Below are 20,869 nucleotides of genomic sequence, written 5' to 3' on the forward strand. Positions count from 1 at the left end.
AAAATTAGAGCAAATCAATCAGTGTCTCGACATATTCTGCTGAAGTTTTTAAATGTAAAGTTTCCTTCCCATTAGCCATTGAAAAAATTGGTTCTCAGAGGATGGAAAACTAAGGTTAAGGTCAATCTGCTTTCTTAGAGTAGAAGACAGTGGTGGTGGCAGTACTGTGTCAGTCAGCTGTTGCTGCATAACAACCCTCCTCCCAACCCCAAGAATGGTTGCAAACAATAAACATGTATTATTGCTCTTGAGATTACTGGTCAACTGGCCCGTTTTCTGCTCGTGGCAGGGCCTACTCATGTTGATTGAGTGTTGTCAGCTCTGTGATCATGGCTGGCCGCACTATGCGTTTGGGGCCCCCTGGCTGTGGGATGGTTTGGGATGACCTGAGCCGGATAACTGGGCTCTCTTCATATAGTCTCTCACCCTCCAGCTGGCTACCTCTGGCTCACTCTAATAACAGTGACAGGTTTCCAACAGAGCAAGCAGAAGCAGTCGAGATCTCCTGAGGACAAGATCAAAACTGGCATACCACTTTTATGAGATCCTACTGGAGTAAGCAAGCTGCAAGGGCTAAAGAAATAGACTCTACTTCTTGATGAGAGAGGCACCAAAGTCACATTGTAAAGGACATGATTCAGGGAGAGATGGATCAGTTCACTTCAGTTGCTCAGTCATGTCCAAATTTTTGCAACCCCATGGATTGCAGCACGCCAGGCCTCCCTGTCCATCAACAATACCCAGAGTTTACTCAAACTCATGCCCATTGAGTCAGTGATGCCATCCAACCATTTCATCCTCTGTCGTCCCCTGCTTCTCCTGCCCTCAATCTTTCCCAGCATCAGAGTCTTTTCAAATGAGTCAGCTCTTCACATCAGGTGGCCAAAGTAATGGAGTTTTAGCTTCAGCATCAGTCCTTCCAATGAATATTCAGGACTGACTTCCTTTAGGATGGACTGGTTGGATCTTCTTGCTGTCCAAGGGACTCTCAAGAGTCTTCTCCAACACCACAGTTCAAAAGCATCAATTATTTGGCGCTCAGCTTCCTTTATAGTCTCACATCCATACATGACTACTGGAAAAACCAGAGCCTTGACTAGATGGACCATTGTTGGCAAAGTAACGTCTCTGCTTTTTAATACGCTGTCTAGGTTGGTCATAACTTTCCTTCCAAGGAGCAAGCGTCTTTTAATTTCATGGCTGCAGTCACCATTTGCAGTGATTTTGGAGCCCCCCAAAATAAAGTCTGCCACTGTTTCCACATCTATTTCCCATGAAGTGATGGGACCGGATGCCATAATCTTTGTTTTCTGAATGTTGAGCTTTAAGCCAACTTTTTCACTCCTCTTTCACTTTCATCAAGAGGCTTTTAGTTCTTCTTCACTTTCTGCCATAAGGGTGGTGTCATCTGCATATCTGAGGTTATTGATATTTCTCCCGGCAATCTTGATTCCAGCTTGTGCTTCCTCAAGCCCAGTGTTACCCATGATGTACTCTGCATGTAAGTTAAATAAGCAGGGTGACAATATACAGCCTTGACATACGCCTTTTCCTATTTGGAACCAGTCTGTTGTTCCATGTCCAGTTCTAACTGTTGCTTCCTGACCTGCATACAGGTTTCTCAACAGGCAGGTCAGGGGGTCTGGTATTCCCATCTCTTTCAGAATTTTCCACAGTTTATTGTGATCCACACAGTCAAAGACTTTGGCATAGTCAATAAAGCAGAAATAGATGTTTTTCTGGAACTCTTTTGCTTTCTCTATGATCCAGCAGATGTTGGCAATTTGATCTCTGGTTCCTCTGCCTTTTCTAAAACCAACTTGAACATCTGGAATTTCACAGTTCACATATTGTTGAAGCCTGGCTTGGAGAGTTTTGAGCATTACTTTGCTAGCGTGTGAGGATGAGTGCAATTGTGTGGTAGTTTGAGCATTCTTTGGCATTGCCTTTCTTTGAGATTGGAATGAAAACGGACCTTTTCCAGTCCTGTGGCCACTGCTGAGTTTTCCACATTTGCTGGCATATTGAGTGCAGCACTTTCATAGCATTATCTTTTAGGATTTGAAATAGCTCAACTGGAATTCCATTACCTCCACTAGCTTTGTTCATAGTGATGTTTCCTAAGGTCCACTTGATTTGCATGCCAGGATGTCTGGCTCTAGGTGAGTGATCACACCGTCGTGATTATCTGGGTTCTGAAGATCTTTTTTGTACAGTTCTTCTGTGTATTCTTGCCACCTCTTCATAATATCTTCTTCTTCTGTTAGGTCCATACCATTTCTGTCCTTTATTGAGCCCATCTTTGCATGAAGTGTTCCCTTGGTATCTCTACTTTTCTTGAAGAGATCTCTAGTCTTTCCCATTCTATTGTTTTCCTCTATTTCTTTGCACTGATCACTGAGGAAGTTTTTCTCATCTTTCCTTACTATTCTCTGGAACTCTGCATTCAAATGGGTGTATCTTTCCTTTTCTCCTTTGCTTTTTGCTTCTCTTCTCTTCACAGCTATTTGTAAGGCCTCCTCAGACAACCATTTTGCTTTTTTGCATTTCTTTTTCTTGGGGATGGTCCTGATCCCTGTCTCCTGTACAATGTCATGAACCTCCATTCATTTGGCACTGTGTCTATCAGATCTAGTCCCTTAAATCTATTTCTCACTTTTACTGTATAATCATTAGGGATTTGATTTAGGTCATACCTGAATGGTCTAGTGGTTTTCCCTACTTTCTTCAATTTCAGTCTGAATTTGGCAATAAGGAGTTCATGATCTGAGCCACAGTCAGCTCCTGGTCTTGTTTTTGCTGACTGTATAGAGCTTCTCCTTCTTTGGCTGCAAAGAATATAATCAACCTGATTTTGGTGTTGACCGTCTGGTGATGTCCATGTATAGAGTCTTCTCTTGTGTTGTTGGAAGAGATTGTTTGCTATGACCAGTTTTTTCTCTTGGCAAAACTCTATTAGCCTTTGCCTTGCTTCATTCTGTACTCCAAGGCCAAATTTCCCTGTTACTCCAGGTGTTTCTTGACTTCCTCCTTTTGCATTCCAGTCCCCTATAATGAGGAGAAGGAAATGGCAACCCACTCCAGTGTTCTTGCTTGGAGAATCCCATGGACAGAGGACCCTGGTGGGCTACAATCCATGGAGTCACAAGAGTCAGACACACCTGAGCAACTGAACCACCACCCCTGTAATGAAAAGGGCATCTTTTGGGGTGTTAATTCTAGAAGGTCTTGTAGGTCTTCATAGAACCGTTCAACTTCAGCTTCTTTGGCATTACTGGTCAGGGCATAGACTTGGATTACCATGATATTGAATGGTTTGCCTTGGAAACGAACAGAGATCATTCTGTCATTTTTGAGATTGCATCCGAGTACTGCATTTTGGACTCTTCTGTTGACAATGATGGCTATTCCATTTCTTCTAACAGATTCTTGCCCACAATAGTAGATATAACGGTCATCTGAGTTAAATTCACCCATTCCAGTCCATCTTAGTTTGCTGATTCCTAAAATGTCGACGTTCACTCTTGCCATCTCCTGTTTGACCACTTCCAATTTGCCTTGATTCATGGATCTAACATTCCAGGTTCCTCTGTAATACTGCTCTTTACAGCATTGGACCTTGCCTTCATCACCAGTCACACCCACAGCTGGGCGTTGTATTTCTTTGGCTCCATCTCTTCATTCTTTCTGGAGTTATTTCCCCACTGAGTAGCATATCAGGCCCCTACCGACCTGGGGAGTTCCTCTTTCAGTGTCCTATCTTTCTGCCTTTTCATGCTGTTCATGGGACTCTCAAGGCAAGAACACTGATGTGGTTTGCCGTTCCCTTCTCCAGTGGACCACGTTTTGTCAGAACTCTCCACCATGACCCGTCTGTCTTGGGTGGCCCTACAGGGCATGGCTCATAGTTTCATTGAGTTAGACAAGGCTGTGGTCCATGTGATCAGATTGGTTAGTTTTCCGTGATTGTGGTTTTCAGTCTGTCTGCCCTCTGATGGAGAAGGATAAGAGGCTTATGGAGAGAAGGATAACTGGTGCTGATTTGCAATCAGCCTGCTACAGATATTTAGAATGTAAATCCAGAGAGCTATATAACCCACTATATTTTTACCAATGGAGCTGAGGAGGGGGACAAGGTCAGGGGTGATTCTGTGGTTCAGTTACTTGGCTGACCGTCTTTTCTGTTTCACTGTGGTAAGATACACCATCAAATTTACTGTTTAATCATTTTTTGAAAGTGTGTAGCTCAGTGGCCCCAAGTACATCCACATTGTTACGCTACCATCAGCACCATCTTTCTCCAGAAGTTTTCCATCCTCTCCAACTAAAATGCTATATCCATCAAATACTAACTCCCCACTTTCTACTCACACAGCTGCTGGAAACCATGATTCTACTTTCTGTCTCCATTAATTTGACTACTCTAGGGGGCTCATATGAATGGAATCGTACAGTATTTGTCCTTCTATGGCTGGCTCATTTAAGCATAAAGTCTTCATCTTGTAGTATATGTCAGAATTTCCTTCCATTCTGAGGCTGAATAATATTTCATTGTGTATATATTCCACATTTCATTTACTCACTTATCTAACACTGGACACGTAGGTTGTTCCTACATTTTGGCCATCGTGAATAACACTGCTATGAACACTGGTGCACAAATATCTTTTTGATTCCTATTTCCTCTTCTTTCCAATATGTATGCAGATGTGAAATTGCTGAATTGTATGATTATTCTATGTTTCATTTTTTGAGAGCCTACCATACTGTTTTCCACAAAGGCTGCATCATTTTACATCCCAACCAGCTGTGCACAAGGGTTTCAGCTACTCTGCATCCTCAGCAACCTCCACCCCCTTCTCTTTTTTTTTGATGGTAGCCAGCCTAATGGATACGTGGTTTTGATTTGCATTTCACTAATGATTAATGATGGCTCAGTGGTAAAGAATCTTACTGCCAAGGCAGGAGACGCAGGAAACACAGGTTCGATCCCTAGGTTGGGAAGATGCCCCAGAGTAGGAAATGGCAACCTGCTCTAGTATTCTTGTTTGAAAATTTTCATGTACAGAAGAGCTTGGAGGGCTGCAATCCATGGGATCACAAAGAATTGTACACGACTGAGCCACTGAACACACACGCACACTATAATTAATGATATTGACTATCTTTTCATGTGCTTATTGGCTTATTTGTATATCTTCATTGGAGAAATGTCTATTTAAGTTCCTTTGCCCATTTTTATATCCAGTTTTTTATATACATTTTTGAAAAGTTAGTTTATTTATTTTTGGCTGTACCAAGTCTTTGCTGTGCACAGGCCTGCTCCAGCTGTGGAGCAAGCGGCGGCTCCTCTTGTTGCGGAGCACAGGCTCTAGGCACACGTGTCAGTAGTTGTGGCCCACGGGCCCCGGACCAGGGGTTGAACCCGTGTCCCCTGCATGGGCAGGCGGATCCTTAGCCACTGGGCCACCAGGGAAGTCTCTAGTTGTTTGCTTTTTGTTGTTGAGTTGTAGGAGTTTTCTGTATATTCTGCATATCAATTCCTTATTAAATATATGATTTGCAAATACATGCTCTCATTCTGTGGGTTGGCCTTTTTACGCTATTGATGGTACCCTTTGACGCATACATGTTTTTAATTAGGATAAAGTCCAGTTTACCTAATTTTTTTTTTGATACAAAATTCCCTCTTAACCTGTTGTCTAGGAGTAATCCGTTAACTCTGCCGTTCTCCCTGGTAGCTTGGTGATGCTTCTGGAACTTCATAATTCAGTGTGAGGGCCATTCTCCAAAGGGACCTCAGTGGTGAAAACCCCTGACTTCCCAATGCCCTCTGAAGAGGGTAATGCTCCCAGTACAGCTCGGAACAAAATCCGAGGTATTTCTGGTAAAAAGATTAGGAACATGAAAAGGAGCAAATATCTGGGCATGGAAGCTAATTGCTGGTGAGGCCTCACCTGCCGCAGCCCCTGTGGCTCACCCCACTCTTGACTCTGGACTGCAGGTCCCAGAGGCTGCGGATGAAAGAGCAGAGCAGACGGATTCCAGCATCTTCATGTCAGCTCCCAGCTTGGACAGCTGCGTGGAGCAGGCCCCTTATTCCACCAGGGGAAGGCGGCCTAGCCATCTGGTTGGTGGGAGTCAGGCCATGATTAGCTTCTTATAAAGGCCATGCTTAAACCAGGTTCTCTGGCTTTGAAGATGATTCCTGCAGGGCCAAATAGTGCATTTCCTCGACAGCAGATGCTCTCAGGTTTTAAAGCCATCATTCTCCAGTGATGCCAGATGGCTCTCTCCTTATCTGTAAACACTTTTAAGGTGGGGCTTGGTTTCAGCTCTAACAAGATGAAACTCTATGCGCTTTACACTGAAAAATAATTTTTAATTGAAATTTTTATTGATTCACAATGTGTTAATTTCTGCTGTATAGCAGACAGATTCAGTATGGTCTGTACAGTGACATATATGTGCATATTTAGATATGGGCTTCCCTGTGGCTCAGACAGTAAGGAATCTGCCTGCAATGCAGGAGACCCAGGTTCAATCCCTGGGTCAGGAAGATCCCCTGGAGAGGAAATGGAAACCCACTTCAGCATTCTTGCCTGGAGAATCCCATGGACAGAGGAGCCTGGTGGGCTACAGTCCATGGGGTCGCAAATAGTCGGACACAACTGAGCAACTAACACACTATATACATTCATATGTATACGTACATATGTATGTATATATACACTAAGTATATACACTATATACATATATATGTGTATATAAATATATATACACACACACACGTACGTGGGCTTCTCTGTTGGCTCAGACAGTAAACAATCTGCCTGTAATGCACGAGACCTGGGTTTGATCCCTGCGTAGGGAAGATCCCCTGGAGGATGGTATGGCAACCCACTCAAGAATTCTTGCCTGGAGAATCCCTTGGACAGAGGAGCCTGGCAGACTAGAGTCCAGGGGGTCACAAAGAGTCAGACATGACTGAGTAACTAACACTTTCCACTTTTATATATATACATATATCTTTCTTAAAATATAGTTTTCAATTATTCTTTATTGCCAGATTACATATTTTTAAAAAGTCAAAATATACTTGACATGCCACATTATGTTAGCTTTAGGTATACTACATAGTGATTTGATATTTGCAAGCCATACATTTAACAAGGACAGTTCAGTTCAGTTCAGTCACTCAGTCATGTCCAACTCTTTGCAACCCCATGGACTGCAGCACACCAGGCTTCCCTGTCAGGAGTTTACTCAAATTCATGCCCATTGAGTCACTGATGCCATCCAACTATCTCATCCTCTGTCGTCCCCTTCTCCTCCTGCCTTCAATCTTTCACAGCCTCACGGTCTTTACAAATGAGTCAGTTCTTCGCATCAGGTGGCCAAAGTATTGGAGTTTCAGCTTCAACATCCAATGAACACTCAGGACTGATCTCCTTTAGGATGGACTGGTTGATCTCCTTGCAGTCCAAGGGACTCTCAAGAGTCTTCTCCAACACCACAGTTCAAAAGCATCAGTTCTTTGGCGCTCAGCTTCCTTTATAGTCTAACTCTCACATCCATACATGACTCCTGGAAAAACCAGAGCCTTGACTAGATGGACCATTGTTGGCAAAGTAACGTCTCTGCTTTTTAATACGCTGTCTAGGTTGGTCATAACTTTCCTTCCAAGGAGCAAGCGTCTTAATTTCATGGCTGCAGTCACCATTTGCAGTGATCTTGGAGCCCACAAAAATAAAGTCTGCCACTATTTCCACTGTTTGCCCATCTATTTCCCATGAAGTGATGGGACCGGATGCCATAATCTTTGTTTTCTGAATGTTGAGCTTTAAGCCAACTTTTTCACTCCTCTTTCACTTTCATCAAGACGCTTTTAGTTCTTCTTCACTTTCTGCCATAAGGGTGGTGTCTTCTGCATATCTGAGGTTATTAGTATTTCTCCTGGCAATCTTGATTCCAGCTTGTGCTTCTTCCACCCCAGCGTTTCTCATGATGTATTCTGCATGTAAGTTAAATAAGCAAGGTGACAATATATAGCCATAATGTACTCCTTTTCCTATTTGGAACCAGTCTGTTGTTCCATGTCCAGTTCTAACTGTTGCTTCCTGACCTGCATACAGGTTTTTCAAGAGGCAGGTCAGGTGGTCTGGTATTCCCATCTCTTTCAGAATTTTCCACAGTTTATTGTGATCCACACAGTCAAAGACTTTGGCATAGTCAATAAAGCAGAAGTAGATGTTTTTTTCTGAAACTCTCTTGTTTCTCAATGATCCAGCAGATGTTGGCAATTTGATCTCTGGTTCCTCTGCCTTTTCTAAAACCAACTTGAACATCTGGAAGTTCATGGTTCATGTATTGCTGAAGCCTGGCTTGGAGAATTTTGAGCATTACTTTGCTAGCGTGTGAGGATGAGTGCAATTGTGTGGTAGTTTGAGCATTCTTTGGCATTGCCTTTCTTTGAGATTGGAATGAAAACTGACCTTTTCCAGTCCTGTGGCCACTGCTGAGTTTTCCACATTTGCTGGCATATTGAGTGCAGCACTTTCATAGCATTATCTTTTAGGATTTGAAATAGCTCAACTGGAATTCCATCACCTCCACTAGCTTTGTTCATAGTGATGTTTCCTAAGGCCCACTTGATTTCGCATGCCAGGATGTCTGGCTCTAGGTGAGTGATCCCACCGTCGTGATTATTTGGGTGGTGAAAATCTTTTCTGTACAGTTCTTCTGTGTATTCTTGCCACCTCTTCATAATATCTTCTTCTTCTGTTAGGTCCATACCATTTCTGTCCTTTATTGTGCCCATCTTTGCATGAAGTGTTCCCTTGGTATCTCTACTTTTCTTGAAGAGATCTCTAGTCTTTCCCATTCTATTGTTTTCCTCTGTTTCTTTGCACTGATCACTGAGGAAGGTTTTCTTATCTCTTGTTACTATTCTCTGGAACTCTGCATTCAAATGGGTATATTTTTCCTTTTCTCCTTTGCTTTTTGCTTCTCTTCTTTTCACAGCTATTTGTAAGGCCTCCCCAGACAGCCATTTTGCCTTTTTGCATTCCTTTTTCTTGGGGACAATCTTGATCCCTGTCTCCTGTACAGTGTCATGAACCTCTGTCCATAGTTCATCAGGCACTCTGTCTATCAGATCTAGTCCCTTAAATCTATTTCTCACTTTTACTGTATAATCATTAGGGATTTGATTTAGGTCATACCTGAATGGTTTAGTGGTTTTCCCTACTTTCTTCAATTTCAGTCTGAATTTGGCAATAAGGAGTTCATGAGCTGAGCCACAGTCAGCTCCTGGTCTTGTTTTTGTTGACTGTATAGAGCTTCTCCATCTTTGGCTGCAAAGAATATAATCAATCTGATTTTGGTGTTGACCGTCTGGTGATGTCCATGTGTAGAGTCTTCTCTTGTGTTGTTGGAAGAGGGTGTTTGCTATGACCAGTGCATTTTCTTGGCAAAACTCTATTAGTCTCTGCCCTGCTTCATTCCTCATTCCAAGGCCAAATTTGCCTGTAACTCCAGGTGTTTCTTGACTTCCTACTTTTGCATTCCAGTTCCCTATAATGAAAAGGACATCTTTTTTTGAGTGTTAATTCTAGAAGGTTTTGTAGGTCTTCATAGAACCATTCAACTTCAGCTTCTTTGGCATTGCTGGTTGGGGCCTAGACTTGGATTACCATGATATTGAAAAGTTTGCCTTGGAAACTAGCAGACATCATTCTATCATTTTTGAGATTGCATCCAAGTACTGCATTTCAGACTCTTTTGTTGACTATGATGGTTACTCCATTTCTTCTAACGGAGTCTTGCCCACAATAGTAAATATAATGGTCATCTGAGTTAAATTCACCCATTCCAGTCCGTTTTAGTTTGCTGAGTCCTAAAATGTTGACGTTCGCTCTTACTGTCTCCTGTCTGACTGCTTCCCATTTGCCTGGATTCGTGGACCTGCCATTCCAGGGACAGGGCGCCAAAGGAGACGGGTGGGCAGTCGGATCACGGACACCTCCAAATACTTTGGTGTTGCCATCTTTTGCTTTTCATCTGTGTGTTGTATGTTAACCAAGGCAGCTGTGCTCTGTCCAGCTTTAAGGGCACACACATCCTCAGCCCTGTGATGTACCTCTAGATAACAGCATTCATTTGCCACATATTTATTGAGCACCAGCTGTGTGCCAGGTAGTGATGACTCAGACAGAAGCAATAAAGACCAGTGAATTAAAGAACGGGCTCTAGACCAGCATGCCTGGGTTCTGAGTTCAGTCCTGGCTCTGCCCCTTACTCTTGGTGTCCTGTACGCTGAGACTCTGGACCTTACCTATGAAAAGAATAAGGATGATGTCCAGCTACAGAATTATTGTGAGGATTCAATAGAATGCTGCAAGTGCAACTTGACACTTCGTAATCACTCAGTATTGGCTCTGATTGCCAAGTCCTTTCCCTCCTGGTGCTTATAGCCTGGAAGGGAAGATGATGTATCAATGCACCTGTAAATGTGTAACCACAGACTCTAAGACGGTTGCTGAAACAGAGGACACGGGAGCACCCGGTTTAGCCTAGGGCTCAGAAAGTTCTTCTCTGGGAAAGCTGCGTTCAAGCTGAGTCCTGGGGGAAGAAGATACAGGCTACGAGTGAGACGAGGAACATCATGGGCAGAAGGTAGACATCTGCAGGAGGAGGCTGAGGAAAGGCCAGTGAGGCAGGAAGCGGCGATCAGGAGTGAGCCACAGGGCTAGAGAAGCGGGCAGGGCCAACGGCCCAGGCAAGGCGTTCAGAATCCCCTACAAGCAAGGGGGACACCCGGATGACCTTGTGCACGTAAGTGATAGCATCCAATCTACAGTTTTTGATAGGTCACTCTGACTATTGAGTGGAGAACAGACTGTAGGGAAGTAGATTCGTCTTCCGTTACCGTGAACAGCGGCTTAAAATAGTAGAGATTTATTGTCTTACAGGAACGAAGTCAGAAGTCCTAGAATTGAAGTGTTGGCACAGATGCCGTCCTCTGGGGACTCCAGGGAGAGTCTGTCCCTTAGTTTTTCTACTCTTACGAGATCGCTTGCATTTGTCGGCCCCTGGCTGCACCGCAGCAACCTCTGCCTGCTATCCTCACATCCCCTCTGACTCTCACTGTCTGGTCTCTCATAAGGACCCTCGTGGTCACATGGGGCCCACCCAGAGAATTTGGGACAATCTTGCCATCTCAAAACCTTTACTGAATCATCTGCATGGGCGTTTGCTTCTTGTTGTTGGTTTGCTTTTCTGTGTTTGCTTTTGTTTTGGCACGTTCACAGGTTCTGGGGATGAGGGCATGGGCGTCGGTTATTCTGTTTACCACAGGGAAGCAGTGTGAAAAGGTGGGGGTCAGCTAGAGGCCCCTGTGGTCACCCAGGCCAGAGATATGGTAGGCTGGATCAAGCTGGGAGGAGTGGGAGTGGAGCAAAATCTGGGAGATGAAGTGAGATTTACTGATTGTCCTGACAGGAAGAATGACAGATAGAACAGCGCACTGGCTCCTAAAGCTTTCATCTGGAAGTGGCATATTAATACTGTTTCTGCTCACAAGTCACAAGGCCACGCTAACTTTAATGTGATGGGAGAAAATGAAGTCATGTTCTGTGCCCCACGAAAGGACAAATAGAGTATAACTCAACTGTCCCCATGACCACCCGCCTGCCACCACCTAAGGGCCATGAAAGAAAGAATCCCCAGCTTACTCCTCATTACCCTTTAATTACATATCCTCCTTCCTGCAATGACCATCTACTAGTCAACTGTATCCACAATAACGCTGTGAAACAAACCTCCTCACCAATCCAATGGCTTGAAAACATTAGCTTTCTTGTTCACATGTCTTTGGGTTGGCTGGAGTTTGGTTAAGGAGGTTGGATGAAGTTTGGCAGAGGCTTGGTCCATAGGTCAGGTCCAGGCGTCTCTCTTCCTCCTCATCCCATGGGCTAGCAGAGCCGTTTCTTCCCATGGCAGTGGCAGAAACATAGAAGAGTAAGCCCCTCCTGGAGAGCACACGTCAAGCCTCAGCTTGTGTCATATCTGCTAACATCTGTTTATCAAAGTCCAAAGTCAAGAGTCAGGGAAATTTGAGTATGGGTAGAAATACTATGGAGACGGCAATGGCACCCCACTCCACTACTCTTGCCTGGAAAATCCCATGGATGGAGGAGCCTGGCAGGCTGCAGTCCATGGGGTCGCAAAGAGTCGAACACGACTGAGCGACTTCACTTTCACTTTTCTCTTTCATGCATTGAAGAAGGAAATGGCAACCCACTCGAGTGTTCTTGCCTGGAGAATCCCAGGCACGGGGGAGCCTGGTGGGCTGCCGTCTATGGGGTCGCACAGAGTCGGACACGACTGAAGCGACTTAGCAGCAGCAGCAGCAGCAGCAGCAGAAATACTACACAGGGGAGTGGAGACGTGTAACCAATAAGTCAATCTGCCTTATGCTTATGAGACTGACCTCTTCAACCCCACTTCATATTCCTCCACCCACCCACCTAACCACCTAAGCTCTGACCGCACCTGCTGTTTCTTGAACATGTCAAGGTCATTCCTACCCCAGGGCCTTTGCACAAGCTGCTCCCTCTGCCTTGAACTCTCTTCCCCAGATCTTCCCATGGTTGCTGCAGCTAAACTTTCAGGACTTCAATGTCACCTTCAGTGTGTGACTTTGCCAGACCACAAAGTCTAAAATACCTCCCCTAGACTCCTCCCTGCTGATCCAGTGGTTAAGAATCTTCCCGCCAATGCAGGGCACCGGGTGTTTGTTTTTTTTAATGTAATTTTATTTTTAATTGGAAGATAATTACAATATTGTGATGGTTTCTGCCATACATCAACATGAATCAGCCATAAGTATATATATATATATATCCCTTTCCTCTTGAACCCCTATCCCACCTCATACAGCAAATTCCCACTGGCTATCTGTTTTACATATGGTAACATATATGATTCAATGCTATTCTCTCAAATCATCCCACCCTCTCCTCCCTCTGTGTCCAAAAGTCTGTTCTGTATATCTGCTTCTCTGTTGCTGCCCTAAAAGTAGGGTCATCAGTACTATCTTTCTAGATTTCATATATATGTATTAATTTACAATATTTGTCTTTCTAAGTTCATCCACCTCATTGGAACTGGCTCAAATGCATTCCTTTTTATAGCTGAGTAATATTCCATCATGTATATGTACCGCAACTTCTTTATCCATTCATCTGCTGATGGACACCTAGGCTGCTTGCATGTCCTAGCTATTATAAATAATGTTACAATGAAACTCAAGGATGTTTTCAGTTATGCTTTTCTCAGGGTATATGCCCAGTAGTGGAAATGCTGGGTTATATGGTAGTTTTATGGGCTTCCGGGTGGCCCACCAGTAAAGAATCCACCTGCATTGCAGGAGACGCAGGAGACACAGGTTCGATCCCTGGGTGGGGAAGACCCCCTGGAGGAAGGCATGGCAACCCACTCCAGTATTGTTGCCTACAGAATCCCATGGGCAGAGAAGACCAGCAGGCTACAGTCCATAGAGGAACAGATTTCGACATAACTGAAGCGGCTGAGCACGCGTGCATGGTAGTTTTATTTCTAGGTTTTTAAAGAATCTCCATACTGTTCTGCACAGGGGCTATATCAATTTGCATTCCCACCAACAGTGCAAGAGGATTCCCTTTACTCCACACGCTCTCCAGCATTTATTGTTTGTAGATTTTTTTTATGATGGCTATTCTGACCAGTGTGAGGTGATACCTCAATGTAGTTTTGATTTGCATTTCTCCAATAACAAGCGATGCTGAGTATCTTTTCATGGAAGACATGAACATCTGTGTGTGGAAGGCATCTCTATGTCTTCTTTGGAGAATGTCTCTTTAAGTCTTCTGCTCACTTTTTGATTGGGTTGTTTGTTTTTCTGATATCGAGCTTTGTGAGCTGCTTGTATATTTTGGAGATTAGTTCTTTGTCAGTTGTTTCATTTGCTATTATTTTCTCCCATGCTGAGGTGAGGTGAAGTCGCTCAGTCGTGTCTGACTCTTTGCGACCCCATGGACTGTAACCTACTAGGCTTCTCCGTCCATGGGATTCTGGAGTGGATTGCCATGTCCTTCTCCAAGGGATCTTCCCAGGGATCGAACCCAGGTCTCCCGCATTGGAGGCAGACGCTTTAACCTCTGAGCCACCAGGGAAGCCCATGCTGAGGGTTTGTCTTTTAACTTTGCTTATAGTTTCCTTCGTTGTGCAAAAGCTTTTAAGTTTAATCAGGTCCTGTTTATTTTTGTTTTCATTTCCATTACTCTAGGTGGGGCAGTCATAGAGGATCTTGCTGTGGTTTATGTCAAAGAGTGTTCTGCCTATGTTTTCGTCTAAGAGTTTTGTAGTTTCTAGTCTTATTGTTTAGGTCCTTATCCATTTTGAGTTTATTTTTGTGTATGGTGTTAGGAAGTGTCCTAATTTCATTCTTTCACACCTAGCTGCCCAGTTTTCCTGGTACCATTTATTGAAGAGACTGTTCTTTCTGCATTGTATATTTCTGCCTTCTTTGTTGAAGATAAGGTGCCCACAGGGGCGTGGATTTATCTCCAGGCTTTCTATCTTGTTCCATTGGTCTATATTTCTATTTTTGTGCAAACATGATACTGTCTTGATGGCTGTAGTTTTGTAGTAAAGTCTGAAGTCAGGAAGGTTGATTCCTCCAGCTCCATTCTTCTTTCTCAAGGTTGCTTTGACTTTTCAAGATCTTTTGTGTTTCCATACAGGTGGTGAAATTATTTGTTCTAGTCTGATCCCTGACCTGGCAAGATCCCACATGCCACAGAGCGGCTGGGCCCAGCGCCTGTGCTCCACAAGAGAACCACTGCCGTGAGGAGCCACACGCCGCAGCAGAGAAAGTCCGCACAGCAGTGAGGACCCAGGGCATCGGTCAAACAATACGAATGAAGGACAATGCCTCTCTCCCTACCCCTGCGCTTCCCTGTGGCTCAGCTGGTAAAGAACCTGCCTGCAATGTGGGAGACCTGGGTTCGATCCCTGGGTTGGGAAGATCCCCTGGAGAAGGGAAAGGCTACCCAGCCTAATATTCTGGCCTGGAGAATTCCATGGACTGTATGGTCCATTGGGTCGCAAAGAGTCAGACACGACTGAGTGACTATCACTTTCCCCCTACCCCCACCACCTACCCTCTCCCAGCAACCACTGTCATATCATCTAGCCAAACTTTCTTCTCAGCAAAGATAACTGTCTTAAATGGCCTTATATATGTATTTATCTGTTTACTGTTTGTCTCCCCATCAGAACCAAAGATTCAGGATGGCAGGGATCTTACTCTTTGGTGGGCTCCCCTGTGCCTTGCACAATATTTACTAAATATATATTGAACCAATTTCAGGGCTGCCAAGGAGGAGCAGAGGAGGGAAGTTTGAAAAGGGAATGAGTAAGTTGCAAATAGGCCTATTTAAAATTCTTTCTTCAAAATAGGCAGAAAATCTAAATAGATATTTCTCCAAAGAAGACATATAGATAGCCAAAAACCACTTGAAGATGCTCAACTTCACTAATTATCAGAGAAATGCAAATTAAAACTACAATGAGAGACTTTCCTGGCAGTCCGGTGGCTAAGACTTCGAGCTCCCAATGCAGAGGGGCCAGGTGCGATCCTGGTCATGGAGCAAGATACCACATGTAGCAACTAAGATGCTGCAGCTAGAGATCCCAAGTGCTGCAATGAAAGACTGAAGGTTCCTGTGTGTTCCAACATGGTTCTATGACCCGGTGCAGCCAAATAAACAAATAAATATTAAAAAAAAAAAAAAAGAAAAAGAAAAAACTACAATGAGGTATCACCTCACACCAGTCAGAATGGCCATCATCAAAAAGTCCATAAACAAATTCTGGAGAGAGTGTGGAGAAACGGAACCCTCCTACATTATTGGTGGAAATGTAGGTTGATGCATCCACTATGGAGAACAGTAGGGAAGTTCCTTAAAAAACTAAAAACAGAAGTACTATATGATCCAATAATCCCACTCCTGGGCATTTATCTGGAGAAAACCATAATCCAAAAGTTTACATGCACCCCAGTGCAGCACTGTTTTAGGAAGACACCTAAATGCCCATCGACAGAGGAATGGACAAAGAAGATGAGGTGCATATATATGATGGAATTTTACTCAAAAGAAAGACAGAATGTTATCTGCAGCAGTATGGACTGGCCTAGAGATTATCATACTAAATGAAGTAAGTCAGACAGAAAAAGACAAATATGATATTGCTTATATGTGGAATCTAAAAAAAAAGGTATAAATGAACTTATTTACAGAACAGGAATAGTGTCACAGATGTAAAAAATAAACTATGGTTACCAGGAGGAAAGGGGGGAGGGATAAATTGGTAGATTGCGATTGACATATAAGCACTACTATATACAAAATAGATAACTAACAAGGACCTACTTTATAGCATCAGAGAAGGAACAGCAACCCACTCTAGTATTCTTGCCTGGAGAACCCCATGGACAGAGGAGCCTGGCAGGCTACAGTCCAGAGGGTCACACTGAGTTGGACATGACTGAAGCAACTCAGCACGCACGCATGTATAGCACAGGGGACTCTGCTCAATACTCTGTAATGGACTATATAGGAAAAGAATCTAAAAAAGAGTGGAGATATAAATATTTGTATAACTGATTCACCTTGCAGTACAGTAGAAACTAACACTATACTAACATTATAAATAAACTATACTCCAATAAAAATTTTTTAAAAACCCACAATAGTAGGGACAACCAATCACAAACAGCCAACCGAGTAGACTTTAAAGTACAGCCAGTCAAATGGTTTCTTTGCATTGCTTCTGCAGTTCCTCAGTAGAAGTCTTTGGCCTGGCTCCCGTGCTCCTAGCCACTTCCAGTTTGGTGCTGCCTTATCTGAATTAATCTTTGCTCAAATAAACTCTTAAAAAAGTATTTTTCCAGAAACGCAACTTTTAACCTTACAAGTCAGAATAAGCAAATCAGTTCCTTCATTCAGGCAGTGCATATTTTTAAAGAAATATCTATTTATATCCTCATTTGGCTGTGTCGGTTCTTTGTAGCAGGTGGGACATTTCATTGCAGACTCTACGTGTGGCGTAGGCTCAATAGTTGCAGCTCTCAGACTTAGTTGCTCCTTGACATATGGGATCATGGTTCCCCTACCAGGGACTGAATCCATGTCCCCTGCATTGCAAGGCAGATTCTTAACCATTGGACCAGCAGGGAAATCCCTCAGGCACTGTGTATTTATCACATGCCTGCTATGAGCAGGCTCTGTGCAGGGTGGGCACACACTGTCTTTCCTACCTGGAACCCACACTTCAGCAGCAGAAAGCATGTTACCATGGGACTTAAAATGCCATGAGTGTGAAAAGTTCAGGAGATTATGGATCTGTAGGTGTACTGCTTCCCACACGCAGGCTTTATTCAGTCACCTATTCATTCATTCATTTATCAGATGAGGGCACCTACTGTGTAGCCTGTTCTTTGTTGAGCACTGTGGGCGTAGAGATGAGTCAGACACTATGGTGACTGCCAAGTTACAAAGTCAATTCTCTAACAACGGTGGACACTCTCAGAAAGGAGGGCCATATGGCGTGGACCTTGATGGATGGGTAGGAGTTCAGGAGGTAGAAGGAACTTCAAATACAAGCCTATGTATTTGTGAGTGTGTAACAGAAAGTTCTGTTCTAAGACAGTTAGATCAGGGGGTCATAATTTTCTAAAGAAAACGCATACAGAAAAAAAGCATTTAAAATAAACAGACTCCAAAAATGTAAAAAAAAAAAAAAAACCTAGGAAAAAAACAGAAAGAAAGATTAGTTTGGAACATTGTCTTGAAAATGAAATGAAAAATTAGGAGAATAAATTTATCTTATAGTCAATAAATATATTTATAGTTGTTTTAGTTCTGTTTTAAAAATGGAAATATACTTGGTTCACAATGCTGTTAGTTTCTGGTATACAGCAAAGTGATTCAGTTATTTATATATATATACACACACACACACATATATATCTGCTCATACTCCTTTCCATTATGGTTCATTGTAAGACGCTGAATATAGTTTCCTGTGTTACACAGTAGGTCCTTGTTGTTTGTGCATTTTATATATAGTATCATGTATATCTTAATTTCAAATTCCTAATTTATCTCTCCCTCCCCACTCCCCATCTATTCTCTTTGGTGACTAAAGGTTTCTTTCTTGTGTCTGTAAGTCTGTCTCTGTTTTGTAAATCAGTATCATTTTAAAATATTCCAGATATAAGTAATATCACATGGCATTTGCCTTTGACTTACTTCACTTAGTCTAATAATCCCTAGGTCCATCCATATCGCTGCAACTGGCATTGTTTCATTCTTCTTTATGACTGGATAATATTACGTTATGTGTGTGTGTCCATATATCTGCTGATAGGTATTTAGGTTGTTTCCAAGTGTTGGCTATTATAAACAGTGCTGCTATGAACACTGGGATGCACATGTTTTTGACTTTTCATCTTTTCTGGATATATGCCCAGGAGTGGGATTGTAGGATCATATGGCAAATTTATGTTTAATTATAATAATAAATTAAAATTTATTTAAATTTTTAATTTTCTGAGGGGCCTCCATAGTGCTCTCCATAGTGGCTGCACCAATTTACATTCCTACAACAGTGCAGAGAAAGGTTCCTTTTTTACCACACAGGATGTGATTTTAAATAGGATAGTTGGATGGGTCTCATAAGGTGACATCTCAGTAAAGACTTGAAACAGATGAAGCATCAGGCAGGCAGATATCTGAGGAAGGTCATTCCAAGCAAAGGGAACAGTCAGTGTGAAGGCCCAGAGGCAGGAACGTGCCAGCCTTGTGTGGTAAACCTACCCTAAGAAGCTGAAGGCAAAGGAAGCTACTTTGGGGTGAGAGGCAGAATTAAAGTAAGCCAGTGCGGCAACTGAGATTTCTGTAGGCTGGAATTTCAGTGGGGTGGGGTTCGTTGGTGGTGTGCTGGAAAGAAGAGGGTTTGGTGTTAGAATTCAGCTGGGCTGCTTTTTAACTTCTTAAACAGAGCACATGACAAAACCTTTTACAGCCTCCAGTGGACAGAGGGCCAGATGAAACTTCGGCACCCTGTAAACGCCTATGCACAATGGCACTCATCTCACACGCTAGTAAAGTAATGCCCCAAATTCTCCAAGCCAGGCTTCAGCAATACGTGAACCGTGAACTTCCAGATGTTCAAGCTGGTTTTAGAAAAGGCAGAGGAACCAGAGGTCAAATTGCCAACATCTGCTGGATCTTCAAGAAAGCAAGAGAGTTCCAGAAAAACATCTATTTCTGCTTGATTGACTATGCCAAAGCCTTTGACTGTGTGGATCACAATCAACTGTGGAAAATTCTGAGAGAGATGGGAATATCAGACCACCTGACCTGCCTCTTGAGAAACCTATATGCAGGTCAGGAAGCAACAGTCAGAACTGGACATGGAACAACAGACTGGTTCCAAATAGGAAAAGGAGTATGTCAAGGCTGTATATCGTCACCCTGCTTATTTAACTTACATGCAGAGTACATCATGAGAAACACTGGGCTGGAAGAAGCACAAGCTGGAATCAAGATTGCAGGGAGAAATATCAATAACCTCAGATATGCAAATGACACCACCCTTGTGGCAGAAAGTGAAGAGGAACTAAAAAGCCTCTTGATGAAAGTGAAAGAGGAGAGTGAAAAAGTTGGCTTAAAGCTCAACACTCAGAAAACAAAGATCATGGCATCTGGTCCCATCACTTCATGGCAAATAGATGGGGAAACAGTGGAAACAGTGTCAGATTTTGTTTTGGGGGGCTCCAAAATCACTGCAGATGGTGATTGCAGCCATGCAATTAAAAGATACTTACTCCTTGGAAAGAAAGTTATGACCAACCTAGATAGCATATTGAAAAGCAGAGACATTACTTTGCCAACAAAGATCTGCCTAGTCAAGGCTCTGGTTTTTCCAGTGGTCATGTATGGATGTGAGAGTTGGACAGTGAAGAAAGCTGAGCGCTGAAGAATTGATGCTTTTGAACTGTGGTGTTGGAGAAGACCCTTGAGAGTCCCTTGGACTGCAAGGAGATCCAACCAGTCCAACCTAAAGGAGATCAGTCCTGGGTGTTCATTGGAAGGAATGATGCTAAAGCTGAAACTCCAATACTTTGGCCACCTGATGCAGAGTTGACTCATTGGAAAAGAGTCCGATGCTGGGAGGGATTGGGGGCAGGAGGAGAAGGGGACGACAGAGGATGAGATGGCTGGATGGCATCACTGACTCAATGGACAGGAGTTTGAGTGAACTCCAGGAGTTGGTGATAGACAGGGAGGCCTGGCGTGCTGCGGTTCATGGGGTCGCAAAGCCACTGAACTGAACTGAAGTGAAACGCCTATGGAGTCTGGTTCAACCCTACTCCCCTCTGGGGCTCCAGCTGGAGCTTAGGATTTGGCCAGCACAGGTGGACTGTCCCTGAAGAGTGCCCCCCGCCCCCGCCACTCCCGCGATTCCCCTTGCCGTCCGTGCAGGCAGCGCTGGCAGGCACTGGCTCTGTAAGCCGCAGGGCGGCTCTTGGTCTGAGCTATGTCAGTTGTGCCCCCAGTACCTCTTCTGACTTCTCCTCTTTCCCTCCCTTTGCCCTCCTCCCCGCTCCCAGGGTCACTAGGCTACCAGGCTTGTGCTCAGCCACCGGATCCCAAGATGGAAAAGCAGGCCCTGGAGAGGGGAAATCTGACTCCAGCTTCTCCCAGGCCATCAGGAGAAGAGCCTGCAGAATCAGATGCCTCTGGGAAAAGATGCA

Source organism: Capricornis sumatraensis, chromosome 18, assembly GCF_032405125.1.
Source record: "Capricornis sumatraensis isolate serow.1 chromosome 18, serow.2, whole genome shotgun sequence".
NCBI lineage: Eukaryota > Metazoa > Chordata > Mammalia > Artiodactyla > Bovidae > Capricornis > Capricornis sumatraensis.